Genomic DNA, 25,317 nt, shown 5'->3' with positions numbered 1-25,317 from the left:
AATCCATTAGGCTACTTGGAGAGATGATAGATTTTTCTAGAAGGAGGATTTTTCTGATCAGGCCGCTCTTTAGTGCTGCCAAATGGTCCGTACCCATTTCTACCCTTTTAGTTCCGAAAAGGCTCTCGAATAGAAGTTGGTTTTATCAAAATATTTGGGTATTTGAACATCTCTCTACTTTTTGTTAAACGGTAAAGGCCCCGGGCTTGTCACTCCCGAGCCGCCTGGCTTGGCTTTTGCTAGTGCTGTTCCTTTGCTAGATGGGCTGAAATCTGTTGTTCTTTTGGTTTCACTAGACTTCTAACACTGAGACCTCAGGTGCTTCGGCCACTTGCGTGTAGTAGGTGCCTATTGATTCCAGTTGTTTTCGGTCTGAATGCCAGAGCGGTTTTTGGGACCCCCCGTGCGGTGTCCCCAACCGGGCATCCCGCTGCCTCCAAGGGTTCCGGATGAGTAACCGGTGGCCTTTCCAAGGCCTCAAAAGTGCCCACGGGTCACTCGTCCAGCACGGACGACCCCAGACCAGAGCAAGGCAGATAGGGTGGAGATTTCACCAGCTTCCCTGGATACCCTGATGTAGGGCTTTGCCATTCTCAGGATCAAAAAGTTCCCAAGTCTTACTGGATGACCGAGTACTGCATTAGGTCCTAATCAGTCAGTCCTATGTATTGAGCGCCTCCTCTTTGCCGTGCTTGGGAGAGGCCCCCGTGGAGGTGGCCAACAAAGTACGATGGTATTTGTTAAGCTCTTACTATTTGTCCCCCACTGTTCTAAGCGCTGGGATTCCATGCAGGGTAATCGGGCCGGACACAGTCCCCGTCCCACGTGGGCCCCGCAGTCCAAGTGGGAGGGAGAACAGGTATTGAATATGACCCATAGCTTCATAATACATTCCTAGAGAGTTGTTGTTGTTGTTTTGCAGTATATCTCGAGGGTGTAGTACGTCTTTTTGTAATGAGTACTCTTTGGGGGAGGAGGTTGGATTCCATTCTATTTTAGGAAAATGTCTGAGATTGAGTTGTCTCTGCATCTGTGGACCGACTGCCTTTCCTTTGATGATTTTTTTTTTAATATTAGATTTTGATGCGTTTGTAGGGTACGTCGCACTCCTTTCTAAAACCGTAACCTCTGATTTAAATTAACATTTCAATCGGATGGTTCTCCTTTTCATTCCGTTTGAAGCTGTTTCTTGACTGGTCATGTTCGTTGTGTTGCTGGAGCCTTTGTAGGGTTGAGTTTTATCACCTATTCACCTTAGGCTGTCCATCTATGCATTCTTATTTTGTTTCCTCTTATGCTGTCCCTGTACGATAAGTCAAAAGTGCTTTCAAGTACACTGAATATCCTAGTTGTTTAAGTAGAAATAGCCTCTAGGATGTGTTCTCTTGTAGGATTTTCTTCTGCCGGAGCAAGAGTGTAGCTGAATGATCTAACAGTTCGATTTGGAATTGTCTGTTTTTCAGGGAAAAAAACCACCACAATATGCAGAAGTATTGGGAAGGAAAAAAAGTATTGAAGTGGCATGGCTCCATTTTTCAAATTCCCTTGACCAGCCAAAGAGCTGTTTCTTTTCAAGAAAGTTGAACCTTCATTGTTTGTTTTGGTGTCGTCGTTATTGATCCTTAGGGCGAGGGCTAGCATTCGGCCCTTATATCATTAGGTCACAGTTCTGGTAGCTTAGTTAGGACTTCAGTAATCTAGATCAAGGCATCTACCTTGGTATAAAAATGAAGGGCAAAGTCTTCCCAGTCGTAGGTGGATTGCGGGGGTTATAAGCTGGGCCATGAAAGCGTGGGTGATATTCAGCCACAAACGATAATAAAACATCGAAAAGTTGCTTTCACTTCATTTTGTTCTTTTGGTCAGTGGGAAAGTCCTAATACTACTCCTCAAACTTTGGTATGGAAGATCAAAGTCACAATGAGACAGGCAAGCGCTGTCATTCGAATAGCGTAATAAAGGAGGGAAGGCGAGAAAAGAAGGATTTGAGGGTAACTCTTAGCTTTAGTCTCTTTGGGAAACTGATGAAAGGGTATATGTGAAAGGTAAGGCTTAGAGAAGTCTTTTCTAGCAATTGCCATATTCTCTGAAAATTCAGAGTGCATCCATCAGGTGGGGCGTAGAGCACTATTCAGAGCGCTTGGGAGAGAACGGTAGAGCAGTCTTAAGAAGAGTTCCCTACCCACAACGAGCATACAGTCTAGAGAGAGAGAGACATCAATATAAACAAATAATTTATAGATATGTACATAGGCTTGCTGGGGCTGAGGGTGGGGTGAATACCAAATGCCCAAAGGGTGTGGATTCAAGTGTATATTTGACGCAGAAGGGAGAGGGAGCGGGGAAAGAGGCTTAATTGGGGAGGGCCTCTTGGAGGAGATGCGACCTTAATGAGGCTTTGAAGGTGGGAAGAGGGGTGGTCTATCACAGATGGAGGAGGAGGGTGGACCTGGGCAAGGGGTCGGTGATGAGATGGGGTGGGGACAGCTGGCGCAAGAGGAGCAAAGCGTGCTGGCTGGACTGGAGTAGATCAGTGAGGTGAGAGGTAGGAGGGAGTGACCTGCCTGAGAACTTTACAGCCACCAGCAAGGGGTTTCTGGGTGATGTGGAGATAGATGGGCAGTCACTGGAGATTCTTGGAGTGGGGAGTTGTGGACAGAACCTTTTTAAGAAAAATGATCCAGACAGCAGAATGAGACCGTAAGCTCACTGTAGGCAGGGAACGTATCTACCAACTAGGTTACATTATAAACTAATAATAATAAAAAAAACACTTTAGACTTACTGGGGTGCAGCTGATAATATAATTTTACTCTTATACTATAGGGATCATTGTAAAGAAAGTTAAGTGGTCCCTTCCCTTCAGATAAGAAGATCCTAAACTCTTTCAGACAGAAGAGACTTTCTGGCCATTTTAAAAATAAGAAGAGATGGCTCTAACCTCCTTGGGTAGAGTTTAACTTAGAAGAGCGTGTTCTTGGGGTTCATTTTACTGTGCCTCACCTTTTTCCATTTATAAATAGAAGCTTGGTAGAAAATCGTGGACCCTTAGGAAATGCAAGCTTATTTAAATTCTACTCTATGTTTTTCCATTTCCCTTTTCCTCATTTCTAACCCAGGTTCATTCAGCGTGACTTTATTCTGCCTTTAGTTTAGTTAATTCTTAGTTGAACTTTTGAGTAGATTTTGCCTAAAAAGGCTAAAAACCAACCTGAACAGTGGTAGCTTTTGTGAGTGTCTCGTAAAATTCTTTAGATATTTATTTGCTTGAAAAGGACTAAAAAGTATGTCATGGCTGACACTGACTTAGCCAATGGGCCTTTTAGAAAAAGCTAGCTGGGCTTCACAAAGAATTTCACTCTGTTTTTCATTAGGAAAGTATATCAGCTGTTGGCTGAAGAGATAATATTTAATCAATACAATTTAGGTTATTCAGTGATTTAAATTACCTTCAAGATCTTCCTTCAAAGGGCAGAACTTTTCAAGTATCGAAAGCATGAAAACCCCTGGCTAGCATTCTTCATTGATTCCATGAAAGTAAATGAGTGCTAAATGAATTCTAGGAATTAATAGGAAATGAATGTAAAGTGGATTAATATATGTCCAAGATCCAAATGGTTGACCCAAACTCTATGATGGGCGTTTTCAAAAGTGGTAAACGCAATGTAGCCCAGACTATTACCTTGCATAATCAAAGAACAATGTAGGTATGGACCAATAATAAAAAGACCAAGATTTTAAAACAGTTCGGTGTTAACACGGGCATTCATTCAGGGGAAAAAAAGGCCTTGCCAGAAGCATCTGCAAATGTCGATGTGATTGATGCTCATTTGAGTCCAGATACTGCAGTACATCCGATTTAACTCCCTGTTTGCTACTTGCAGCATCTCCCTCTGCTCCGGAGCCCCTTGATCGCTGCTGACCAGGCTAGATTATTGCTTTCCTGAACGGTGCTATGATTTTCACTATTTCATTCATTCATTCAGTCGTGTTTATTGAGCACTTACTGTGTGCCGGACACTGTGTTAGGGTCTTGGAAAGTAGAATTCGGCAATAAAGAGAGACAGTCCCTGCCCACGCCGGGCTTATTTGACATTTGCTCTCTGGTCATGATGAAATAAGATAGAGTATTGTCGCCCTTTAAGGGGGAGCTACAGTACCTGTAAAACAAAGAAGCTGTGGGTGTTGGTGCCGTGAGCCCTTGTGTGCCCCAGATGCCCAATCCATGCCCATGTGCTGCTCTGGGTGGACCTACAGCCAACCAGTGCACGCTTGTGAAGTGCTGTAAAGAATGGCCAGTGTTTAAAATTCAATCATGTCCTCACAGAAAATTGTTCAAAGTTATAACGGAAGCTTCCTTTACGATATTTGCTAAGCTTTCGGTACTGGTGAGGTGACCCTCCCCAAAATACTGTCTTGCAGATAGAGTAGTTTCCAAAAAGGCCTTCCTGGCTCCGTTTCCACCTCCCCTCAAGTGAAAGAAAAGAAATGCTTTCAGTTTGTGGCACACACTCTCCTTTGGATGACGGCTCTGAAATTTTTGCTAGCGTCCTTTCAATTTTGGCTCTGAGAGGTGGTGTCACAGTGACTGTGGATGAGGATAATAGAATTAAGCACTTCCCATATGCCAAGCACTGTGCTAGACAGTGGAGTAGATACAAGCTAATCAGATAGGACACTGTCTCGGTCCCCCAAGGAGCTCACAGTCTATGAGGCAGGTCTCCCTATATTTATATGTGTGTCTGTGTAATGTATATACACACATACACAGACACTCTGCTCGCATTTATCGTACCACTCCATTCCATCGATTAAACTGATCTCAGTTTCCCATGAGAATTGGGGTATAGTATAGGCTCAAAAATCCCTAGACCTGTCCTGCCCTAGAACCTTCCTCTTAACTCTTAGAACAACCTTGAGCTAATGGAGTCATGCTCCCTTCTGCCTGCCCTCCTCCAAATTTAATAATTTATGATATTTAAGTGCCTACTATGTGTCGGACACTGTATTAAGTGCTGGGGTAGATCCAAGCATATCGGGTTGGACAGAGTCCCTGTCTCATGTGGGGTTCACCATCTCAAACCCCATTTTACAGATGAGGGAACTGATGTCCAAAGAAGTGAAATGACTTGTCCAGGATGACACGGCAGACAAGTGGCTGAGCCAGGATGAGAACCCATGACCTTCTGACTCCCAGGCCCGTGCCCTATCCGTCACGCCGTGCCGCTTGTCTTCTGATCTCCCCGCAAGTGGGCAGCCCCTCCTGCGGTCAGGCCGGGGCCTTGAGTTGGTTTCTTGGATGGGCAGTGGAGTGCTCTCTACTCCAGTGACGGGCCAACTTGTAACCTTACTGGATGATTAGCTGTCATTTTAGAGAAATTACAGATTCATAGTTCAGAAGTGTCTCTTGCCTGAACAAAGGAGAATCAGAAAAAACTAACTCTGGTTTGTTTAGGTGCCTGTTTTTGCTGTAAACGTAGAAATTTTTTTCTTGTTTTGTCTTCCCTTTAATGCGGAGGTCTTTGTCTAAAGAAGCCTACACTCAAGGCAATCTTTTCTTTTGACATTCCCATTCATTGTGTTCTATCCAGACAGGCAAACGTTGTTGAAAGAGCATGCCCTTACTCTCCAGCAATATTCTATTCAAAATGCACAGTGGAAATACGCACTAAGAAGAGAGAACTGAGTGGTGTGAAACTCAGCTCCTGGCTGCATTAGTGAAACTGTTTCTGCTTTCATACTCCTGTTATGTATAATTCATAACACATTCCAAAATGTCAATTTCTTTCATTGTCTACCTACAAAAAGGTAAAACTTTAAGGTAAAGCTAAATCAGATCAGTCATTCGGCTAATCGTGTGCAATTTGAGTTAATCAAATTCAGGGTGTACTGAAATGCACACTTAGGCTTTTATTTTCAAATAGCTCCTCGCAGACAAATTCATGGAGAATATTTAAAGCCAGTTTTGGAATGAATTTGATCCGTCATTATTAACACCGTGTCCAGGGTGAAAAATGCTGCCGTCCCGTCTTTTTTTGTGGTTGTTGTGTTGGGACTGTACGCTTTCTCTTTCAACTTCATTGAAGTTGTAGCCTCTGCATTTTCAGTGATCTGAGCACACATCTCTTGCGCAGCTTGTGTCTACTGCACATGGCCTTGGAGAGGGATAAAGATACTAGCCCTTGGTGTCTTTATCCTGGGTCTCGATATTGTCTTTCCAATCCTTGTTGATAGGCTGGTCTCAAGCTGGGATGAGACTGGGACAAGAATGGGCACCTCACTTCCACGTAGCTCTGGAGATCCTCTAGCTTACAGGGATCGGAAGGGGCAGTGACTCAGTCTGGTCACATTTTTCTCTTGAATCGTAACTAAGCGTACTCTCCCAAGTATTTAGAACAGTGCTCTGCACGTAGCAGGTGCTCAATAAATGCTGTTGATTGTCGGATTTTCACGTGATCGCCTCTGACTTACTGGGGTCTCGTAAGGCCTGCCTGGAAATGTCTAGGAGGGGGCATTTGGAAGGAAGTGGTTACCAGCAGTGTCAACCCTAGGGGCCTGGAAGGGCAGAAATGGCCATGTAAAAAGTGAGGGCAGGAGGACATGATGGCAAGTGCCAGGAGGAGCAGGCAGGCCCTGGGCTAGACTTGCCTCTCCAGTACTGGTGATGGTGTTTGTTAACTGCTTACTATATCCCAGGCACTCTGTTAAGCGCTGGGTGGAAACAGGCAAATCAAGTGGGTGACAGCCCCTGTCCCATGTGGGGCTCGCAGTCTCAATCCCCCTTTTACAGATGAGGTAACTAAGGCACGGAGAAGTAAAGTGTCTTGCCCAGGTTCACGCAGCAGACACGTGGCGGAGCCGGGATTAGAACCCATGACCTTCTGACTCACAGGCCCGGGCTCTATCCACCACGCCGTACGAGCTTCTGCTACCCACTTCTCATGGCCATTTTGTCATCCTCCAGCTGAGAAGAAGCTTCCATGGTTAAGAGAGGTTGGCTGGGATCCACCTGTTTCTGATCCTTGGAGAGTGAATGGTCGAGGACACCCCTCCTCGATGCCCGGTCCCCTCGTAAGGCCAGAAGAGGACCCAGAAATCCATGCCGCCTTCAGTTGGTTTACATTGCAACTGAACTTGGGCTTGGAAGTAGAGAGAAGGCCGTTTCTTCTGAAACTCAGATAACAACCGGAGTCTGTGTTCATAGGAAAGCAGACTTTGGAGCTTGGAAAAAATAAAGTGGAAACTCAGCAAGAACTTTTGGCCGTGTAGGCACCTGATGTGACTGAGGATTCTGGTGCCTTTCAGTATTTTCTGTGTACACTAGAAATTCCGGACATAGCTAATTGATGTCAGATGATTTAACGGTTTGTGGTATAATATGCCTTGGATAATGAAGCATTAATGGGTATATTTTCCTATTGCCAGAGCATTCATGCTTAGATAGGACTAAGAATAGCTTTACTGTTAGCAGAAATTATTTTTCCCTAAGCCTGCATTGTGGGTCCCATAAAATTTGTAAAATTCTCTCTTCTCAAACTGTTAGATCTAACAAAAATAATAACAATAATCGTGGTATTCAGCGCTTACTATGTGCCAAGCACTTATTTAAGCACCATGGTAGATACCAAATAATCGGATTGGATCTGGTACTGTCCCACATGGGGTTCACCCTCTAAGTAGGAGGGAGGACAGGTTCTGAATCTCCATGTTGCAGATGAGGAAACAGGTACAGGGAAGTCAATCGACTTGCCCAAGGTTATGCAGCAAGCAAGTAGTACTGCTGAGATTAGAACCCAGGTCCCCTGACTCCCGGGTCCATGCCCTTTCCACTAGCTCACTCTGCCTCTCTCTGCTTATATATTTTGCTTTCTAAACACAATAGTGTAATTTGTGTAGGGTGCCGTCTTGAGCTGTAGTACACTGGCAGTAATGTCTTTTATGAATACAAAGAACCACGTATGAATTTACAATCTCAAATTCTGTCTGTATAATAGAAGAATAGTGGGGATACTTTTCTGGATTTTAGTACGCCCTTATTTCAAAAATATGTCTGACAGTGATACTTATTGAGCACTTGCCGTGTGCAGAGCACTGTACTATGATCTTGGGAGAATACAGACAGGGTTGATAGATATTCCCTGCCCACAAGGGGCTTACCGTCTACCGGGGCAGGCAATCATTAAAATTATGGATATGTGTATAAGTACTGCTGGCCCTGGGAGTCAGAAGGACCTGTGTTCTGGCATATGACCTTGGGCAAGTCACTTAACTTCTGTGGCTCAGTTACCTCACCTTTAAAATGAGGATTAAGACTGTGAGCCCCATGTGGGATATGGACTGTTACTATCTACCCCAGGGCTTAGTACCGTGCCTGGCACATAGTAAGTGCTTAATAAACACCACTGCAAAAATTAGGGGAATGCATTTGGGAGGAAATGGGATTTTAGTAGGCCTTTGAAAGTGTGGAGAGTGGTTGTCGGTTGTACATGAGGAGGTGAGGGCTTCCCAGGCAAGAGGGAGAATCGTGGACAAAGGGGGAGCAGCGAGATAGATTCATTCGCTTGTATTTATTGAGCGCTTACCGTGTGCAGAGCACTGTACTGAGCGCTTGGAAAGTACAATTGGGCAAGAGAGAGAGACAATCCCTCCCCAACAGCGAGCTCCCAGTCTAGAAGATGAGATTGAGGTGAAGTTAGTAAGGTGGCGTTGGAGGAACGAAGTGTGCAGACTGGGTTGTAATAGGGAATCAGCGAGCTGAGATGGGGGAGAGTTGGATCGAGGGATTTAAAGCCAAAGGTAAGGTGTTTCTTTTTGATACAGAGGTCGGCGGGCAACCAGTGGAAGAGTGGGGTGATGTGGAAAGAATGTTTTTTCTAGAAAAACGTCCTGGGCAACAGAATGAAGAAAAGACTGGAGTTGGGAGAGACAGGAGGCAGAGGGAGGTCAGAGGGGAGCTGATGCTGTAGTTAAGGTGGACATTAAGTGCTTGGATCAGGGTAGCAGCAGTTTGGATGGGGAGGAAAGAGTGGGCTTCGGGGATATTTTTGAAGCAAAAACCGACCGGTTTGGTGATAGATTGAATATGTGAGTTGAATGAGATGCCTGCTAACGCCGCGATTACGGGCTTGTGATGCAAAGAGGATAGTGGCGTTGTCTTCAGCGATGGGAAAGGTCGGGGGAGGCCAAGGCTTAGGTGGGAAGATGGAAAGTTCTGTTCTGGACATGTTAAGTTTGAAGTGTCAGCAAGACGTCCGGATAGTGATGTGTTGAAGGCAGGAGAAAATGGGAACATGCAGAGGAGGAGAGAGGTCAGGGCTGGAGAGGCACAGGTAGGAATTACCCACCTAAAGATGGTAGTTGGGATGGTAGTCCCAGGCAGGGGTGGGACCCAGAGGGAGGAGCCCACAAAAGAGATTGAGAATTAACAGCCAGAGAGATAGAACAGGGAGAAGAGAGCATTTTTTAAGTCAGGGGGAAGCTGCATGGCCTGGTAGAAGGAGCACGATCCTGGGAGTCAGAGGATTTGGATTCTAATCCTGGCTCTACTAGTTGCTGTCTGTGTGACCTTGGGTAAGTCACTTAACTTCTGTGCCTCAGTTCTCATGTTCTCCTTCCAACTTAGACCGTGAGCTCCACGTGGGATAGGGACTGTGACAAACTTCATTAACGAGTACCTATCGCAGCACTTTGAACGGTGTTTGACACATAAGTGCTTAAGAAATAGCATTTTTAAAAAATGTGTTTCCAAGAGAAGGGGGTTGTCCACAGTGGTGAAGTCAGCTGGGATGTTGAGGAGGAAATGGATGGAATAGAGGACATTGCAGTTGGTAAGTAGGAAGTCATTGGTGACTTATAGGAGGACATTTTCCATGGGGTGGAGAGGCAGAAGCCAGACTGAAGGAATAATTGGAGGGAGAGGAGGTGGAGGCAGTAGGAGTAGTTGACTTGCTCAAGGAATTTGGGAAGGGTTGGTGGGACAGAGATAGGGCAGTAACTGGAGGGAACCACGGGGTCAAAGGAGAGGCTTTTTTTTTTTTGAAAGGGGATACATGATCATGTTTGAAATCAGGGGAGAAGGAGCCATTGGAGAGTGAGTGGTTATAGATGGTCAGGGAAGGCGAAAAGGGAGAGGGGAAATGTTTTTAGTAAGGTGCAGAGGGATAGTGTTGGAGGTGCAGGTGAAGGGTGTAGATTTTAAGAGGAATGGGGAGGTCTGTTTACGTCTGGGAAGGATGGGAGTCTCGAAGATGGGGACTAGAAGGGACTAGAGAGGTGCAAGGGAGATTTTAGAGAGATCGTGCCCTATGGTTTCAGTTTTATTAATGAAGTAGGTGGCGAGGTCATCAGAGCAAGCGATAGGAGGACAGGTGAACAGGGTTTGAAGAGGACATGGAAGTCAGTAAGAATGGGGGAAGTATCACTGGGCAGAGGAGAGGGCAGAGTTATAGTAACTGGGGATGAATTTAAGTTCTGAACAAGGTGGTCTGATGTCTGAGTTTCCACCAGCAGCGTTCTGTGGTTCAAGCACAAGAGTGGAGGAAGTGGTAACATGGAGGCGATCCAGGGCTGTGGGTTGGTGGGAAGAGATCCATCTGTTGGTGCTTATCCTCTTGCCTCTCAGTCAGTCATTTATTGAGCGCTTACTGTGTGCAGAGCACTGTACTAAGCACTCGGGAGAGTACAATATTGCAGAGTTGGAGGATATGTTCCCTGCCCACTGTGGTCCTTACAAAACCTCAGGTCCGAAGCATTCCCTTCTTGTCATATAGGTCCATCTGCAGTAATTGACTTCCATTTTTCATCTGGAATGCAGCCTCATCTAAGGCTTCGTTTTATTGTAGCCTTCAAGTGTTTCCTCTCTCTTTGCTCCCGGGTTCCCATAATCGGTTCCTCATCCCGCGGCTTGTTTGGGTATCCGATTGTCGTCCGCATCCCAGGTCCCACCAGTCCAGTTGTGACGCAGTGAGCGTAGCTTCGGAACTTGGCGACTGACTTCATTGATCTTCATCCTGGGCTGCCCCTTTGATGTGGATTAGGGCCCGTAAATGACCCTGATGGGAGCTGCCGTAGCCAGAGAAGGTTGGAAGACTACAGCTCCGTAGAGCTTTCCTTTGGTCTGGGACCTAATACCACGCTGCCGTCATAATTCCGTCGGACCCTCTCCCAAAGGAAGTACCGGTCCTCTTGATTCAATTTTCAGCCTTGTTGCCGTCTATTGTTACTTGGTTGGACGGTGCGCTGCCTAGGAGGCAAAATTCCGTGACCGCTTTAGTTAGTGGGTTGCCAGTACAGCTCTTTGGTTACGGGGATGCCTTCCCCTAATGCTCTGTGGTAAGCATTAGACTCTAAGCTCGTTGTGGGCAGAGAACATATCTACCAACTCTTATGTTGTAGTGTTCCCTTAGCGCTTAGTACAGCTCCCTGCACGCAGTAAGCACTTAATCAGTGTGATGGATCGATGGCCTTTGGTGTAGTGGAAGGTTCATGGCTCTGCAAATGGGGTGACTTAGTTCCGCTCCTGGCACTAGAGTGGGTGAAGACCGCACGCGCACTTGGCAGTGTGCGCCTCCTCTGCCCACCTTACCGCAGGAGTTCATGGCTTGCCGTGACGAGAGAACGGGAGGGGCACTGTCCTAGCCGCTGGGACTTGTAGTTAGTTGGTCTCTACACCTGAGGATCACCTGCCAATCCGGCCCAAAGATTCCAGCATGGCTGTCTCGGTACGGGCTGATGACACATTGCCTGGGATTTTCTGTAGGCTTATCACCTGCCCCATTTGCCTGGGCGATTTGGTGAAACAGTTTGAAATAATCTGCATGTTTTCTTGGACGTCTGCCTCTAGGGTGCAGTTGTCTGCATCCAGCCGTTCTTGAATAATATTTTTAGGACTTTGATGCTAAGTCAAAGTTGGAAAAATTTCCCAGGGGATTAGAATTGTATTCCAGCTCCTGCCTCCAAGTCTCTTGTCACATTCATTCAATAGTATTTATTGAGGGCTTACTTTGTGCAGAGCACTGTACTAAGCGCTTCAGCTTGGCTACAGAGAGAAATTGAACAGGTCCAGGCCCATCGTGCGTTACTGTCTTCATTAATGACGAGGAATGGTCAGGGTACCCCCTGCTCTGACATAATCAGCCATGCCATCGCAAAGTCTCAGTCATTTAACTTTTCAGGGCAATCAGATTTTCTAGATAATTCCCAGAGTCCAGGTCTATTGATTTGTATTTTCTTTTTACGGTGTTTAAACTCTTATGTGCCAGACACTGTCCTAAATTCTGGGGTAGATACAAGCTAATCGGGTTGGACACAGTCCCTGTCCCACATGCCCAAGTTCACCGAACAGACAGGTGGCGGAGCTGAAATTAGAACCCAGGTCTTTCTGACTTTTCCTAGCTTCTTACTCTATCCATTGCATCTGTTGATGTTGATTTTTTTTTATGGCATTTGTTAAGAAACTTACTACGTTCCAGGCACGTGCTAAGTGCTGGAGGTAGATAGAAGGTTGTCAGTTTGTCCTCAGTTCATATCCTCCTGAATCACAGTCTTAATTCCCATTTTACAGATGAGATAACAGAGAAGTGAAGTGACTCGAGTAATGGTGTCACAGGTTTTCATAAAGTCCATGTAAATCTTATTGAGAGGTCTTGGTGCTGCTCCCTAATCTTTTCCTCCATCAAATGTGTTGCCGGGATCGTATCTGCTGGGCCATGCAGTCGGAAGCCACGTTTTGATTCCCGAAGTGTTTAACTGGGTAATGTGACCTAATGGAAAGAGCACTAAGCCGGAAGTCAGAGGACCTAGGTTTTAATCTCACCTCTGATGGTTGCCTGCTGCATCACCTCCAGCAAGTCACTTACCTTCTCTCTGCCTCAGTTTCTGTAGAATCTGTAAAATGGGGATTCAGTGCCTCACATTGTGAGCTCCACGTGGGACAGGGACTGTGTCTGTCCTGGTTAGCTTGTATCTACCCCAGCGCTTGGGACAGTTGACACAGTAAACGCTTAACAAATAGGAAAATAATAATAAAAAGACAGTACACTTCAAGAATACCTTGGCTTTTCCAGCCATGAAGAGTAATGAAATGGTTCAATAATTGGTGCGATCTGATCTTTCTCCTTGAAGATTGTCATGATAGTGGCATCTTTGGAAATGGTGACCTCTCAGGGTTCCATATGTTGAAGATATGCTTATGTATGTTGGGAGAGCTCAGCAAGTAGGCCAGTAGATTAGGTGCCTGGCCATAAGCGCCTAGTAGAGTGCTCTGTACGCAGTAAGCACTCAGTAAGCACGATTGAATGAATTTTTCATGGCTCTGATAGAATAGCTCTTGTGTAAGCTCTCCATAGCACAATGCAATAGGTTTTCTGACTTGGGAGAATTCCTTTACGACAGTTGGAATTCACGTTAAGTATTGATTTTGTTTCATTCTTGTATGCACACTTAGGTGTATGAAATCACGATTAGACTGTGAGCCCATTGGGCAGGGATTGTCTCTATCTGTTGCAGAATTATACAATCCAAGTGCTAAAGTCAGTGCTCTGCACACAGTAAGCGCTCAATAAATACAACTGGATGAATGAATGTAGGCAGCAATGGCATTTCGCCTGGATGAGGTACAGTTGAGGCGTAAGGACTCTAACACAGGCTTTCTGTAATACGAAAGTTCTTCAGGAATGCACCTCCTGCATTATAAGAAGAAGTGACTGTATCTCAAAGGTAAAACCTCTCGGCGACCTGGTACATTAAATTTGAGGGTGATTCTAGGAATCCGATGAGTACTGTGGTAGGCCTAAATTTAAAATGGAGAGATCTTTGTTTGCTTTCCAAAATTTTTTGGCATAAAGCTGAGCCTAATTGGGAGGGGAAAGGCTCTCGTATAATGGGAGCCTTTCTTGTCCATACTGTCTGTGCTCACCCCAGTTGACTACTGGAACTACAAGCCTAGTAGCCCCTGGGATAAGGACCCGGGTTTTAATCCTGGCTCTGCCACTTGTCTGCCATGTGACCTTGCTAAGTCACTTAACTTCTCTGCTTCAGTTCCCTCATCTGTAAAATGGGATTAAGCTGTGAGCTCCAGATGGAACATGGACCGTGACCAACCTGACTAGCTTGTATCTACCCTAGTCCTTAGTACAGAGCCCTGGCACATAGTAAGAGCTTAGCAAATACCTCCTCCTCCTCTCGCTGCCCCCTCCAAAAAAAGAAAACTTTCCAAATAGGCCAGAAAGAAAACATAGGCTCTCCTCTGGTCCTTCTCAAGGCCACTTCCATTCTTAGAAACCTGAGTAAGCCCAAGTGCTGCTGCAGTTCTGAGGCTCTGTAACAGTCCATGCGGGCTTCTACTTCCATCCCCAACTAAAAGCTAGCTTTCCCCTTTCGAAGGATCCTTTCGAAGTGGAGGTCTTGCGGAGGAGTGGGGCAAGTGCAGGTTAATTTGGTTACTCTTCCCCAGTCCTTGGATTCAGTCAGTGGGGTTTCTTGAGCACTTACGCCATGTAGAACACTGTATTAAGCACTTGGTGCAACTCCATCATATTAGTATAATGTACTGTTACATCGTCACCAGCGGTCCTTAGTGAGCCCTTACCGTTTGCCAAACACTGTTCCCCAAGCTCGTGGGAGTTGGTAGGCATATTCCTTGCCTGCACTGAGCTTAAAGTCTAGAGGGAGAGACAAACATGAATATAAATAAATATTTTAAAATATATTCTACAGATATAAGCGTAAGTGCTGTGGGGTTGAGGGGCCAGTATCAAATGTCCATAGGTCACAGGTCCAAGGGCACAGACAACACAAAAGGGAGAGGGAGCCGGGAGAAGCAGCATGGCTTAATGGATAGAACGCGGGCCTGGGAGTCAGAAGGACCTGGGTTCTAATCCCAGCCCTGCCACTTGCTGCTCTGTGACCTTGGGCAGGTCACTTCACCTCTCTGGGCTTCAGTTACCTCATCTGTAAAGTGGGGGTGAAGACTGTGAGCCCCATGTGGGACAGGGGCTGTGTCCAATCTGATTAGCTCGCATCTCTCCCAGCCCATTAGAACAGTGCCTGGCTCGTAGTTAGCGCTTAACAAATGTCACAAAAAAAGTGTGTGTGGGGTGCTTAATTAAGGAAGGCCTCCTGGAGGAGATGTGACCTTAAGTCTTCGAAGGTGGGGAGAGTGGTGATTTGGTATTTGTGGGGGAAGGGGAAGTTCCAGCCTAGAGGGAGGATTTGGGAAAGGGGTCGGCAGTGAGGTAGAGAGATTGGCACTAGAGGAGCAGAGTGTGCAGGCTGGGCTGCAGTAGGAGGTCAGTGAGGAAAAGTAGGAAGGGGCGAGCTGGTTGAGCCGATTGAGTGCTTTAAAGCCAATGATTAGGTGTTTATGTTTGATGCAGAGGCGGATGGGCGGCCATTGAAGTTTCTTGAGGATTAGGGAGACGTGGACTGAACGTTGTAGAAAAATGATCCATGCCACAGTGAAGCGTGGACTGGAGTGGTGGGAGTCAGTAAGGCAGTAGTCAAGGCAGGATGGGATACGGGTTTGGATCAGAAAGGGCGGACTCTAACAATGTTGTGACATATATACAGTTATCAAAGTAGAGTGAGTGTACTTTTGTGTGCTTGAGAAGTGATTCTCTTTATTCAAGCTAGCTGACTTCCCAGAGCCTGAAAAAGGTGACGTCTTGCTTGCCAAAACTCCTCAGTGTTTAGGTTTTTCCCTTTCTTTTTAATGGCATTTGTTAAGCACTTACTATGTGCCAGGCACTGTACTAGGGGCTGGGTAGATATAAGGGAATCAGACTGAACTAGTTGTTAAGATACTGACTTTAATATTGCTTAAATAAATACTGTCATCTCACATTTTTTTAATTTAATAGTTATTGCATATGGTATTTTTTTCCCCATCAGAGATACAAATAGCAAGCAGACTTATGGCAGAGTTGAGCTTTTAATAGAAATAAATACACATTCAGAAGTTTAAAAATAGTTACACTGATTAAAAAAAACACTGCAGTATTCTGAAATACTCAAAATGGAATTAGGAACCTGTACTTCACGTGGATATTGAGTGATCATAGGTAAGGTTTAGAGACCACAATGTACTGGAAAAAATTAAGGTAGGTTTAGGAGCATAAGGTGAAAAGGAGGGGCGTGCAAGGAGTCAATAAAAAATAATGCAACACATCCCATAGAGGTTTCTGGAGAGGAGACAGGGCAATTGTCTGGTACTATAACCTTTTCACTGTGCCTCGTTCTTGCCTGTCCCGCTGTCGACCCCTGGCCCCACATCCTGCCTCTTTGAATGCCCTCTCTCTTCACATCCGCCAATCACACTTCTCCCTTCAAAGCCCTACTGAAGGCTCAACTCCTCCAATAGGACTTTCTAGACTAAGCTCCCCTTTCCTCAGTTTCCCCTCCCTCCCCATCACTCTAACTCCCCCCTCTTTGCTCTACCCCCCCACCCAGCACTTGTATACGTATCTATAATTCTATTTATACTGATGTCTGTTTACTTGTTTTGATGTCTGATTCTCTCCTTCTAGACTGTAAGCCCATTGTGGGCAAAGATTGTCTGTCTCTATTGTTGAATGAATAAATGAACTTTTCCCTCCTTTTTTTAGCTCTCTCCCCTTTCCTCTCCTCCCTACAAGTGAACTGAAGAACCAGATAATGGGACATATTAAATTTACCCCAACAGAATCATATTTTAGAAACATTGTATGGGTGATTGTCGTGTACAACCAGATGCTCAATAAGTATTATTTAATAAGACACTATGTGCACTTCAGACTCTCTAATTTTATTTTTATTTTGTTCCCAGTAAACTTCATTCCACTTGTTAATATATCAGAAAAGCTTGCTTACCTGTCAGTAAGACCTGAGTTACAGTCTGGGGTTTTCCCATAGCTGAAGAAAACCCTTCTGAAATCCTTAGAGCTTGAAGTGCCATTCCTTGTGTCTAGTCATCAAAGTCACTCCACAAATGAAGAAAGAAAATGACTCCTGGTTTTGAGCAAATTAGGTGAAGAGCTCCTTTTCCACTTTGTCACAAATGTCCTACTCACCGACTTCTTATGACTTACATCTAATTCTTTTAATTGATTATGCCAATTCGAAGAACATATACCTTTTATTGATTGAGAATTAATGTAATGTCATAATGGGAATCCCCATTTTCCCAGAGATTTAATTAAATGTAAGCTAAACCACAGTCTCTGACGTTTTTCCTTCTGTATGTAAGGAAAATGACCATCCAGCAGGGATGAAGAGCAAGTGAATTCATTATTTGTTCAAAGGACAAGTAATATTAGTAATGTGTTCATTTGGAACTACAGTATCACAGAACTTTCTCAGTAGCTGCTACTTTGAAGAGCTGTAATGTATGCCTGTTCACACGCAAACAGAAAGTGATTAGATAACACTCGATTGTAATTCAAACCTACAATAAAGGCAGTTTGTTGCACACCAGGTGAATAAAATAGTTATAGGTTTTTCATTTAGGCCTGAAATTGCGTATGTGTGTATGACTAATTATATTAAACAGCCATGAACCCAAAATGTAAGCTGCGTTTTTCACCCTTAAGAAATAGGCAGGGGAGAAGGGATAAAGGACTGGAGTGAGCGAAAGAGAGAGTGGAGAAAAAGAGCAGCTCTGTCTTCCAATTCTAACTTGAAATTGCCCGATTGTACAAATGGTACATCACGGCTGGATAGAATGTGGCCCATTGGCCAGATCTGGTCTGGCCCCAAGGTAAGCACAACAGGCTTACAGGGACTCCAAAGTTTTCCTGAGGCAGCCATGGTGCATTTGGCAGTGTGCTCCGCCACCCCAAGATGGTGATACGAAGTGGAGCAGCTATAGGAGGAGCCTCCTCCTCAGGGGGAAGTGACCGCATTGCTTGTCCACCTTTGTGTGTTCCCCTTTCCCCTCTTCTTAGCTCCATCTTAGTTCTTTTTCTTAGAATTGCAGGAGTGAATATGATTTGCCTTCTGGCATTTAAGCATATAGTTCCACACCAGGAAGCAGCAACCTTGGCTTTCGTGATCATTTTCACCAGCGGTGGCCTTTCAGAGCCAAGAGTAGGGGGTCTGGTTTCAGGATGGCTGAATAATCACGCCACTGTGCATTGTGATCGATCCCACACCACCAGCCCAAAAGAAGGCGCGTCCAGTTCTGCCGTGACACAGAGGTAGCCTTTTTGCAGGACTCCACTTATAGAAAAACTCACGTGACGGTACTCAGCCTGGGTCCAACAGACCCTAGGTTACAGAGAACTCCCGTTAGAGGACTCGACTTGGGTCTGAGGTCACGCACATGCCTGCGACAGCTTATGTTGGCTGCATCAAACTGTATCCAGGCAGGTAACACATTGTCGGGAGAAAGCTCTCTCTAAATCCACTGTGATGTTCTTTCTAAAGCACATGGTCAATACTTACATTCTGGCAGTGTGAGTGTACCGTCCTGCCTTGAGCTTTCCAGGAAGTGCAGTATAAAATGTATTTGCAGGCAAAGTAAACCGACACAAAATGAAGAGGCAGCAGCACCGTATTTTATCTTCCTGTATCAGAGAAGCAGCGTGGCCTGATGAAAACAGCACGGGCCTGGGAGTCAATCAGTCGGTGGCAAGTATTATCGAATACGTTTTGGGTTGCAAGCACTGTACTTGAGTAGAGTACAGTGCAACAGAGTCGGAGGTTCGGGGTTCTAACCCAGCTCTGCAATTTGGTTGCTGCGTGACCAAGGTCAAGCACTTCTCTTTTGGTCTTGGCTCCCTCCACTGTAAATGGAAATTAAATACCCATTTTCCTTTCTGTTTAGACAGTGACCCATTTGGAACAGGGACTGTGTCCAACTTAATAGCATTTGTAAAGTGCCTTACTATGTGCCAGGCACTGTACTAAATGCTGGGGTAGAATCAAGCAGATTGGGTTGGACACACTCCCTGTCCCATGTGGGACTTCACAGACTCAATCTCCATTTTCAGATGAGGTAACAGGCACAGAGAAGTAAAGTGACTCACCCAAAGGCACACAGCAGCAAGTAATGGTGGCGAGATTAGAACCCATGACCTTTTGAGTCCCAGACCTGTCCTCTTATCTCCTAGGCTGTGCTGATTAAATTGTATGTACCTCAGCATTTAGAACAGTGCTTGACTCATAATAGGTGCTTACAAGTACAAATCATAATAAGATGATAATATTTTGTTTCCATTAATTCAGCTCTTTGGTTAGGAAAAAATCGAAAGGAGGAGGAGTTTTGATGAAGTAACTTTGGGATGTTAAGGTGTTTGGTGTTCAGAAACCCAAGTTTGAAATTTTTGTGAAGGTGTTGTAGCACTAGTTTAAGGGTTTTAAAGTGTAGTGGTTATGGATCTCCGTTTTAAACTCCAGCTTTGAAACCAGATTAAAAGGGGTCAGATTCCGATGGAATCCAGGACAGTTTTTTGGATTTTTGAGTAGATTTCTAAATAAAAGTATGTATACAGAATTGCAGAAGATGGTTTTCCCCTGTGGTACAAAATCGGGAGGTCATTAGCTCCACCAGAAAATGGATTAGGAGTTATTAGGCTGGTTTAGTAAATTTAAGGGAAAGGACTGAAAGGAAAGCCGAATATGGAAAGATAAGATGCCCAGATCTGTCTTTTATTCATGGATAGACACGAGTGACAGCTCCCTCCACCAGTGAAATGAGAAGCTTTTTATGGCAGTTGAGTGGAATAGGAGCAATTTCCTTTGCATAGTGTTAAAGACAAAAAAGCCAGTCTTTCATTGTGGAAGCTATTGACATATATTGGAATCTCTGTGTCTACTTAACCTTTTCTGTAAAAAAAGATGAAGTAGTCCGATAAACCAGCCCAAGTCCAGATAGTGGTTGTCAGAGAAACCTTTACTGTGGCCACGTATCTGGCCACCACAACAACGTGGTATTTTCCAAGTAAAAATTAAGCTAATGATGAAGAACCAGCAGATGCCCTAAGAACATCATGACACTTTAACATACTTTCAGTCTCTCTGCCTCTCAGGCCTGGCTTTGGCCTCCTCAAGGAAATCTGAATGAAGCTACCGTGGCTGCATTTGAGAAACATTGGACTGGGCATCATAGTCCCAGACTAGTCTTTTTGGCCAGTCAGTGCAGAGTTTTTTAGATTTTCACTCCCTCAAACACAAAATTTTAAAGTGTGTCAGTCTGACCTCTGCCTCTGTGGCCCATTGATCTGGCCATCTGATAGAGTGCTTAATGGGTACTTCTAGAAATATGATTCACTGAGGCAAGGGGTCAGGGAGATTGCGGCAGTAAAGGTAGAATAGAATTATTTAAAAGTCAATTATTATTAAGGTGCCCCTCCCTTTTTTTTTTTTTTTTAAACAACCCTGACTGGCAGCAAGGACACACTTGTTCAGGCATCTGTCCGTTTGTCTGTAAATCTTTGAGAGCAAGCCTTTTTTGAAATGATAAAAAATAATTGCAGCGTACATTTGTGTAAAGAGATCTATTTTCTTACCAGAAACATGCTTAGAATTTCAGTGGCAGAGCAATCTGGCACTTTTATGAGACGATTTAAAAGTGATTCATTTACTGATAGCACCTTTTGGCTTTTGTTCTAAAGGAGGGCAAAGCATATCAGCATTTTTAATCCTCTTGAAGATTTTATGGCTAACTCAAAAAAGGTATTCACGGTAAAAAGTACATGTTGGCATTTGTATGTCTTAAATACCTAAACAAAATACAGTTGTAACGTTGCACTCAACCAGCTTGCCTGTATTACCTTAATCAAGGTTAAAATCCTTGGCTCTTCCTTTATAAACTTTTGGTTAGACAAATGAGTTTTTCCTCATAATATGAGCAGCAAGGGATGCTGCATAAAAATTGGACCTAAATTGGCAAAATCTTTGGGGACCCGGACATTTAAGGAATTTGGGAAGCACGGCTTGGGATCCATGAAAAAGGAGCTTTGGAAGGAGATGTGAGAAGGAGGGTTGTAGTTCCGAGATAGGTGCATGAGGGTCTGCTGTGTGAAACCTTGGGCAAATCATTTCACTTCACTCTACTCAGGTGCCTCATCTGTAAAATGGGGATTGAGACTGTGGATCTCATGTGGGACAGGGACTGTCCAATCTGATTTGGCTTGTATCCATCCCCATCGTACTTAGTACAGTGCCTGGCACATAGTAAGTGCTTAAGTGCCATAATAATGATAATAATAATGGGAGATGTGATGACTTGGAGGAGGGAAAAAGAAGGAATCAAGGGTTAAGGTTTGGCGAGGCTGGAACCTGAAGCATGAGTGAAATGAAGCAGAGATTAGGGCAGTCGGGTAATCTTATCTGGTGATGATGATGATGATGGCATTTTGTTAAGCACTTCAATGTACCAAGCACTGTTCTAAGCACTGGGGGCGTAATAAGGTAATCAGGTTGTCCATGTGGGGCTCACAGTCTTAACCCCATTTTGCCGATGAAGTAACTGAGTCACAGAGAAGTGAAGTGACTTGCCAAGGTCACACAATTGATAGTGGCAGAGGTGGGATTAGAAAACCCATGACCTCTGACTCACAAGTCCGGGCTCTTCCACTGACCATGCTGCTTCTCTACATCAGCTGTCCACAATCAAAGCAATGGGCACCTGACTAGGGGGTTAACTTAGCCCTTTCCAAAACAGCTCAGTTTGAACCCAGCTGCTTGAAAGTCACCTTTCAGGCTTTTGCCCTTTTTTACCTTTTTGGTTCAGTTCACATCTCACTCCCATCCACCTCTGCATCAAACAGAAATTCCTTTTCCATTGGCTTTAAAGCACTCATTCAGCTCTCCCCCCCCGGTCCTACTCTGATTCACACTACAGTCCAGCTCACACACTTCACTAAAACTGCTCTTTCCTCTCCAATCCAAAGTGTTACTCTGCCGATCCCCTTATTTAGAAGCAGTGTGACTTGTGATAGGGTGCAGGTCTGGGAATCAGAAGGACCTGGGTTCCAGTACAGTGCTCTGCACACAAGTGCTCAGTAAACACGATTGAATGAATGAATAATCCTGGCTCCGCCACTTACTAATAATACTGCTAATGATTGTATATGATCATATGTTGATATTATAATTATGGTATTTATGAAGCACTTATTATGTGCCAGGCACTGTACTAAGAACTGGGGTGGATACAAGCAAATCAAGTTGGGCAGAGTCTCTTTCCCACATAGGGTTCACCGTCTTGATTCCCATTTGCAGATGAGGTAACCGAGGCACAGAGAAGTAAAGTGACTTGCCCAGAGTCACACAGCAGACAAGTGGCTAAACCAGGATTAGAACTCATAACCTTCTGACTCCCAGGCCCATGCTCTATCCACTATGCCATTCTGCTTCCCACACGCTTGTCTGCTGTGCCTCAGTTAACTTACCTGTAAAATGGGGATTTAAGACTGTAAGCCCCTTGTGAGACAGGGACAGTGTCCAACTTGATTTTTGTAGATCTACCCCAGGAATTCTCAGTATAGTGCCTGGCATATAGTAAGCACTTAACAGGTACTATTATTATTGTTTTATCCCTCCTTGACTACTGCACTGGCTGCCTTGCTGACCTCCCAGCCTTCTGCCTCTACCCACTCCTGTCCTTACTTTACTCTGCTGACTGGATCATTTTTCTAAAAAAAAGAAAAAAAATCCACTCCACATCTTCCCCTTCCTCAAAGAATCTCCAGTAGTTACTCACCCATGCTCCGCATCAAACAGAAACTCCTAACCATCGATTTTTAAAGCACTCAATCAGCTTGCCCTCTGTTACCTTAATAATATTTATTGAGCGCTTACTGTGTGCAGAACACCATACTAAATGCTTGGGGGGGGGGTACAGTAATAGAGGTGATAGACATATTTCCTGCCCATAAGGAGCTTATAATTTAGAGGAAAAGGCAGATATTAAATTAATGGATATTTGCATATGGGGTTGAGGGAGGGATGAAATAACAAGGGTTCAAAGGGTAATAGATCCGAGTGTCTAGGCGATGCTGGAGAGAGAGGGAATAGGAGAGAAGAGGGCTGAGTTGGAGAAGACATCTTTGGGGAGGTGTGATTTTAAATAAGGCTTTGAAAGGTGGGGAGAATGGGGGTTTGACTTATGAAGTGGGAGGGAGTACCAGGCCAAAGGGGAGACTTGGGCAAAGAGACTAGACAGGAGCAGGAAAGATTTTAGGGAGATCATACTTCATGGCTTTCAGTTTTTATCAGAATAGTACATAGCCAGTCACTGGGGCAAGAGACGCAGAAGAGGGAGACAGGGGATTGAGGAGGGAGTTAAATGTCTGAAACAGCCGGTGTGGGCATTGGGCATGGAGTCAACAATGATGGAGAAATAATGAATGTTGGCTCCAACATTTACAGAATACAACCTGTTCCTTAGAATATAAGGGAATCAATGAATACCTAAATAATACCCTTTTTGCACACAAGATAAATATGTATTCATTTCCCTCTAATTTGAGTCTTTATTTCTCACCCGACTCTTAAATGATCTTGGGTGTAATAACTCTAGACTCCAAGGCCCCCATGCTGTCTTTCGGCCAGGCCAAGTGTTCCGGATTCCCTGTAATTTATACTGGCTCATTGGTTTCAGGTTTCCAGTTTTCCATCGACTTCCTTTACTCATTCTTCCTGGTCATTAAAGACCTCTCCCAATCAATTAATGGTGTCAACAGCTGGAGAGCCTGGGAAAACCCTTGCTGAGCTCTGAAGAGGCAGACAGGGAAGGTTTTTCAAGCTTCCTTTCTCCGAGGCAGACCTAGTTACAGGGCTAGAGCCCAAAGCAAGGTAGGAAGCGCAAAATGGATAAGAAATTGAGGGTCTGCCCTAGCTCCAGCTCCATACTGTGGTACTGAGCCAATCCATACTCAAATGAGACCCAGATAGAACTACAAATGGGCCTGGGCTTGATTACTGCTGGGAAATGTTGATATAAAATGGGCACTTAGGTAGGCACGTTGCATCTGCTGAAAGTGAGGCCTACTAGACATTCCCCACGTGATTCACTCATTCAGTCATATTTATTGAGCACCTACTATGTGCCGAACACTGTACTAAGTGCTAGGAAAGATGAGCACCTGTTCTCATCTCTGAGAACTAGATCATTTCCAGCCCCTCTACTAACTGGAGCCAATGAGTCAGGGTATGTCCTGTCCGGGAAGGTCGACCCTACCCTGTCAGTTGGGGTTTTATCTGGCGCTGTAGCTGGCAGTCCTCGCTTCACCCTACTAAAGCTCGTTCTATGAAATACGTAGAGCAGAGGCTGGTTCAGATCAACAGGCTTTCAATTCATCAAATTTGGCTTTCTCAAACAGGCACTCACCCACTTTGAGCTTTCCAAAACATTTTTTTGAATCATTCAAAGTGATATTGGTTTGGCCATGTGGTAAATATAGAAAATGAATTGACTTCCACTCCCAGTTGCCTCCATACGGAGGCAGAATTGTTTGGTGAGTTGCTGGTCAAATACCCAAATCTATACTCGGCTATATGAAAAAGCACAAATCGAACACTGGTTTCATTACCTGAGATTACATTCTCCAAGGTAACCAAAGATTTCCTCCTCGCCAAATCTAATGAACTCTATTCTAATCCTCCTTGACCTCTTGGCCCCCTAGGTGCCCTTCCTGTCCCTAGAAGCCTTATCTGACCTTGGGTTTAGTGACCTATTTCTCCCCTGGTTCCCCTCTACCACTTTGGCTGCTTCTCTGTCACTTTTACTGGCTCCTCTCCCCTCTAGCCCAGCATGTCTCTCTGGACTCTATTTCTTTTTCTTGTATTTATTAAGCACTTACGTATCATATGCCATTCTAAGCGCTGGAGTAGGTACAAGTTAATTATGTCAGACACATTCCCTGTTCTGCATGGGGCTCACATTCTAAGTAGAAGGGAGAACAGGTATCCCCATTTTGCAGTTGAGGAGACTGAGACATGGAGAAGTTAAGTGACTTGCCAAAGGTCACACAGCAAGCACCTGGCAGAGCAGAATTAGAACCCAAGTCCTTCTGACTCTTAGGCCTTTATTCTCTCCACTTGGCCACGCTGCTTCTCTTGGTCCCCTTCAATCCTTTCTACTTTCCACTTGACTCTTTACATTAACTTCCTTGGGTGGCTCATCCACTCTCATGACTTCATCTACCACCTCTCTGAGGATGACTCCCTCAGTGCTATCAGAAAATGGTTCTGATTTCCTCTTTGAAGATGACTCCCAAATCTATTGCATCAGACCCACCCATTCTCCTTCTTAGTAGTCTCTCATTTGCTCTTGTCCCTGCAACTCTTTATGGATCTTCCGTTAGCATTTTGAGCTCGATAAAGGTCTGAAACTGA

At 44.7% G+C, this 25,317-nt stretch overlaps 1 protein-coding gene across 3 annotated transcripts in view; it reads left to right on the top strand.

Moving 5' to 3' along the window:
* ARIH1 (ariadne RBR E3 ubiquitin protein ligase 1) overlaps positions 1-25,317 on the top strand; it is an 87,250-nt gene that overhangs the window by 2,933 nt on the left and 59,000 nt on the right. The gene's annotated exons all lie outside the window — the stretch shown is intronic.

Source organism: Ornithorhynchus anatinus, chromosome 5, assembly GCF_004115215.2.
Source record: "Ornithorhynchus anatinus isolate Pmale09 chromosome 5, mOrnAna1.pri.v4, whole genome shotgun sequence".
NCBI classification, from domain to species: domain Eukaryota; kingdom Metazoa; phylum Chordata; class Mammalia; order Monotremata; family Ornithorhynchidae; genus Ornithorhynchus; species Ornithorhynchus anatinus.
Note: the sequence above shows the minus strand (reverse complement) of the source record. Positions and strands in the feature narration are given on the sequence as shown.